The sequence below is a fragment of the Macrobrachium rosenbergii genome, chromosome 46 (genome assembly GCF_040412425.1).
Source record: "Macrobrachium rosenbergii isolate ZJJX-2024 chromosome 46, ASM4041242v1, whole genome shotgun sequence".
Lineage (NCBI taxonomy): Eukaryota > Metazoa > Arthropoda > Malacostraca > Decapoda > Palaemonidae > Macrobrachium > Macrobrachium rosenbergii.
The window spans coordinates 42,161,008-42,167,007 of NC_089786.1; the positions used below are offsets into that span (position 1 = coordinate 42,161,008).

The 6,000-nt window shown below is 34.4% G+C and overlaps 1 protein-coding gene across 1 annotated transcript in view; it reads right to left on the reverse strand.

Moving 5' to 3' along the window:
* Positions 1-6,000, reverse strand: part of LOC136830458 (uncharacterized) — a 55,783-nt gene that overhangs the window by 48,489 nt on the left and 1,294 nt on the right. The window lies entirely within an intron of this gene.

Genomic DNA, 6,000 nt, shown 5'->3' on the forward strand with positions numbered 1-6,000 from the left:
TTATTCTTTCACTTTAATTCATCTTTTGAGTTTTTGCCTTGTTACTATTTTAGTTCCACTGCATGCATCCGCTTAATATTTTACAAATATATTATCGTACAGCTTGTTTTATATATTTCTTTTTCACTCATTACTCAATTGTTATTTTCTTTAGATTATCGAATCACTAAAATCTTTCTCAAGAATCATAATTTCTTTCTCTCCACCTGCAAGGTTCTTTTTATAGGTACTTTCATCGACTTATACATAATTAAAAAGAAAGGAATAATGAATTACTCTTGATGTTTCCCTTATGAGACCCTGATAAACTATAAAACTGTCTTCGTCAGCATCACCTGATTCTTTGTTACGCACGAGCACAGTGCGCACGAGGTCGATTCTTGGCCCGGACGTCGTTAAGAAGTGTTAAAGGATTTTCTCGTACCAGCTTGGATTGTGCCAAGTAAGCAGCTTTTTCATTTCCTCTCTACCGAGGTGTAAGGATAATATTCGATATACGAAACGTAAAATAAGTAATTAAATAAATAAATAAATAATATATACATACATACAAGAATATATATATATATATATATATATATATATATATATATATATATATATATATATATATATATATATATATATATATATATATATATATATATATATATATATATATATATATTATATATATATATATATATTATAATTAGCAACAACTCGCTAGCAAATTGCTTTCCCCCTTTTTTTTTTTTTTCATTTACTGTCGGCCGATCGATATTTCGCACGGTCAGAATACAAGGATTAAGACTGATTGTAGGCCACTCCTTTAAACGGTAATCCCTTTTCGAGGCAAAAGTGAATCTGTCTGGTTGTCCTTTTCAGGCAGAAAACCCCTGCAGGCATCAGCTGAACATGACTCAACCCCCCTATGTGTTGGACGTGCCCCCTGCCCCATAGGAGGAGATAAAAGCGGAAACGAGACCGAGGTTCGGTCTCAGACGCGCGCTGGACGAGAGGGTGTGAAGAAGTCCCCAAACCACCGCCATGCCCTGGCCCAACGATGTCCTTGGCTCTTAACCACGTGGCCCTTAAAGTATACTTTCACCCGTGCACTCCATGTGTTCCTTTGATGCTGGCCTGACCGATGACCCACTCCATTTGCTTTTTGAATTTCCCATCGCCTTGCCCTTTATGGAAGCCCTTGCATGTTACCACGTGGAAGAAAACTCGCCCTCGGAAATCCGCTCTGGAAAACATCCATTCAGTCACGCTTTTCCTCGTAACATTTGCTTAATTTGAGTGCCAGTAATCACCGAATCTCTTGTCAAATGTCCGTGCTCCTCGAGTGTCGGCAGTGCTAAGCTATTATTAATTCATCGAAGCCCCTTGGCATCCTCAGTGCTGCTTCGAATTCATTATTCTTTTGTCTGTTTTTATTACTGGCGTATAATGCATATCTCTCATTTCAGAGGGACCCTATATCGTGGAATCCTCTTGGACTGCGTCTGAATCCCCAGTTTCATTCATCGCGTATAATCCCTTCAGGATCAATAATCTATTGCATTCCTCTTTCCCGTACTAATGTTATTTATGTAAATACACCCCTGCAGTTTGCCCACGTAAACGTGTTTACGTAATATTTTCTCAGTAGTAAGAGCCTTACGCTCATATGAAATTCCCCTTTTCCTCTTGTTATGTTTCCCTGGCTTTAAGTATTAAATTATCTGAAATTATTGCTACCTGTCTCAAGAGAATATTTCAAACTAAATTGCCAGGAAAACAAGAGCAATTGTTCTATAATTAAAATTTTATATATATATATATATATATTTATATATATATATATATATATATATGTGTGTGTGTGTGTGTGTGTGTGTGTGTGTTGTGTGTGTGTATATGAGGATTTTAATTATAGTACAACTTGCTCAAAGAGAAGTACAATGTATGCAATGCTCTTTAAATTATATTTCGAAAATGAAAGAGTACAGCTTCTGCTGGCTTGACGTCACTACCAAAGTCTATGAAAAAATCAAGCCCTGCTCTTCCTCATATATTGTTGATGAACATATATGTACTGTTGTGCTTGCTTATATATTTATGGAATCTTTTTAATACCACAACATATCATATAGATATGCACACTCACAAAATAATAATATCAATTAAATATGCCTTGTTAACTACTTGCATAACAAGAAGAAATAAATCAAGAGGAAGCATAAAACGTTTTAGAATAAAATAAAATAACAGCAAAGCCTCAATTAATTCACAAATCCTCTAAGACGTCAAAAAAAAAATATATATACAGTATATATATATATATATATATATATATATATATATATATATATATATATATATATATATATATATATATATATATATATATATATATATATATATATGAGGGAGAGGAAGGAAGACAACCAAAAGGCGCCAGAGAAGTGAAAGCTTCCTTTATAAATGATCCTTAAGAGTTCATTGAGAAGGACAGACAACGAAGTCTCTGTCCTTTCGGGATTAATGATATGTATTGACACCACTCTGGACCACCAAACAAAAATACATTTGTAAGAAAAACTTCATTTCCACTTCCTCGTGAGATTTTTTCTATATTAATTTGCATCATGCTATTTTCTTTTCATACGTTTTGTCTTCAGTTTTAGGATCCCATATTACCCCATATCAGTCTTTGCTTTCGTCGAAGGACCTCCCGTCCTCCCCACAGTCTCCTCCCTCATTAGAAATAATTATTTATTTTTCTTGCACGGAGATTTGGAGTTAGACTTTGTCTAAAAGCCTGTCTTCGTTTTTTATTTAAAGCTATAAAATTACTATGCTCTTTTTTGAAATAATTCTTCCAGAATTGTTTTTATATTCTCGTAAAATCATAATTTCATATTTTACCTCACTCTCAATATTCAATTTTTTTCTGTCCTAAAAGCATCGAAAATGTCTGTTGTTTAAAATCAAATCAGGCTTTTCTTCGAAGCCGGCTTTTGAATATTTCATGAAGGACATCCGGTTTTGATTTTCAATTGTAAAATTGCCTCAACAAATATTTCACTCTCTTTCTTTGTATTACTATTTTTTAGAATGGTGTGATGGTTGGCGTGTCCTGTAAATCGAAATGAATTTCACGCAGAAGGACTGGATGTATGATGGTAAAATGTGATTTTTGTTAATCAGGACAAAATTTTTTCTTCATCAATCTCATTTCCGTAATGTAGAAGAAAAACAAAGATTTTGAAAATGACGTATGATAAGAAAGGAAGCCTTAGGGACGTCGAAAAAATGATAATACAACAGCCAGAAGAAAATAGCTAATAAGGGTCAAGACAGAAAGCAAAGCTAATGGTTATTATGAAATAACAACTGAAATAAAGGGACTGAAAGATAATTTGAATAATGATATGCCATGCATTGAAATTCAAAAGTTAGATTTGTCTTGATGGGAACCCATATAAAAATGCTTATTTTATCGTTGTTATTTTATTCATAAGTCCCGAGGGGAATATACTCATAAATGGAATGGAAAAATGCCATTTTTTAAACGTTTTTTGGATTGACGGAGAAAAAGATTTCAACCTCACAGGAAGTCTGATGTTCTTTTGTACTTTCCCTCTAACAATTATATGTTGTAAATTCGTACCGCTGAGTATCATTACTTACAAGAATAAAGATCCAACAATTTTATCTACAAAGCAGTCAATTATATATTTACGAAATTTAAGCATATGCTACTGCGAAAGTCGGCACAGAAAAACAGATGAGAATCGAAAGCCCAAAGAATTCCAGCCTCTTATTTCCTGAAGGATACATAGAGATACCAAAGCAGCATTCCATTCAGATCTACCCTCCCATCATAATTGCATTAAACTGGAAAGTTTTCACTTTGGAAATAAAAAGCTTTGAAAATCCGTTTCTTTTGACATTTTCCTTCTGCCTCAGCCTCTTTTGTCGTGCAAAAGAATTCCAACTGATTAATTACACCGTCATGTTCATGAATCTTTCTTTTTGACTTCAAGGAAATTTGCTGTTGAACGGTTTGTGAGTCTGAGTGGTTGGGTCAGGGGAGGACCATGACATCATTTTGCAATTAGAATAATGTCATGAATGCTCTTTGAGGAAGAGTTCTCGATGGCAGTTTTTTTTTTTGAGTGGCGGGCGTTGCGAATGGTCGAGGCTTTCAATGTAAATGTGCTATAGTTTAATGTTGACTTCGCATGTATAAGAACACATTACGTTTCAAAAGTTTTAGTTATTATTCAAGAGAAACAAATTTATATCGATAATACACATGCTTGACATCTTTATCATATGATTTCGTTATATATTAAAAAATGAATAAAAAAATTTAATACCATGATTTCGTTGTTTTCTTGCTCGTTGAACCAAAGGAAAGGTTTATGGTACATCACACTTAAGAAAAATTTGTAGAAATGTGTGAACCAAACATGGCAGACAAATATACTCAATGAAGAAAGTCTAGAATATATAAAGAAAATTAAGCCTCTGACTTCAGACACTCCTATGGCTCTTCGCTGCAATACAGTTTAGCCATTGTAAAGTAGAGTAACGGCTTATGTAGGAAGAATTTCCTTCCTCCTCTCACTGGTTTACCTGAATCTAAATTTTTGACTTCATGCAGTCAACATTATTTATTACTACCACTTGCTCTCAAGGCTGCACCTTTTCTACCGATATCTTTTAAATGTTGATTTCTAAAATTACCCATTTGCATGGACTGTATGGAATTTTGAATCTCATAAACCTATGCCAAATAACGCTGAGAATATTAGACGAAATCACGGTGCAAAAAAATAAAAAAAGAATCTAGGTGAAAAGCTCTTGCTTCAAACACATTGAAATTTATTCATTGCAGAACAGGCTCTGAGGTAACCCAAATCAAACTGTGGCATCCACTGACTTCATCTGCATCTCGAAAAAAAATGAACACGTTAATAAATACTTTTTCAAAATTCCCGAAATAGTTCTAATATTATATGACAGGTATTTTTTTTCTCTCTTTTTTTTTGCATAAGTATGAGACAAAGGGGAAGATATTTTGGATATAATGGAGATATAAAGCTGTGCTTCGTTAATTATCGTCTTCAGTTTCGGGAACCTTTCAGGAAGAAGAATATTAAGAACAAGAGATAAACAATGTAGACGTAACTGAAGGAAAAGGAGACTTAATATTTTATTTCGTTCTCGCTGATACTTCGTTTCTTTGTCTTTTTAGCTATTACTGATAAATATTCTCTTGTCCTCTTCTAAACTCAGCTGCGCAATTAATTTTATAGATTTTTCAAAACATATTTCACTTTCAATCATTTTCTTTCCGCCGGTAAACTGTTGCTCTCACTAAATTTCTTCTGTGTCACTTTTATTTCCATTCATTATTCCATATTTAGCTTTCTGTAAAAGACAGCTATTGAGATGGCTTTGTCTGTCCGTCCGCACTTTTTCTGCCCACCATCAGATCTTAAAAACTACTGAGGCTAGAGGGCTGCAAATTGGTTTAGTTTTCTGTAAAAGAAAACTATCGAGATGGCTTTGTCTGTCGGTCCGCACTTTTTCTGTCCGCCCTCAGATCTTAAAAACTACTGAGGCTAGAGGGCTGCAAATTGGTATGTTGATCATCCACCCTCTAATCATCAAACACACCAAATTGCAGCCCTATAGCCTAAGAAGTTTTTAAATTATTTGAGGTTAAAGTTAACCATTATCGTGCGTCTGATAACACCATAGGACAGGTCACCACCGGACAGTGGTTAAAGTTTTATGGGCCGCGGCTCACACAGCATTATACCGAGACTAACGAAAGGTAGACTTATTTTCGTTAGCCTTGATTATACGCTGTATAGAAAACTCGATTGCGCCGAAGAAACTACGGCGCATTTTTTGCTTGTTTTCACTATAATCAAAATTACCTTTTCTTCCCCTCTTGCCACTCGCCTTTGTCCTCAGCTAACAAACCTTTTCCTGATATTTCTGTAATTAACTCAC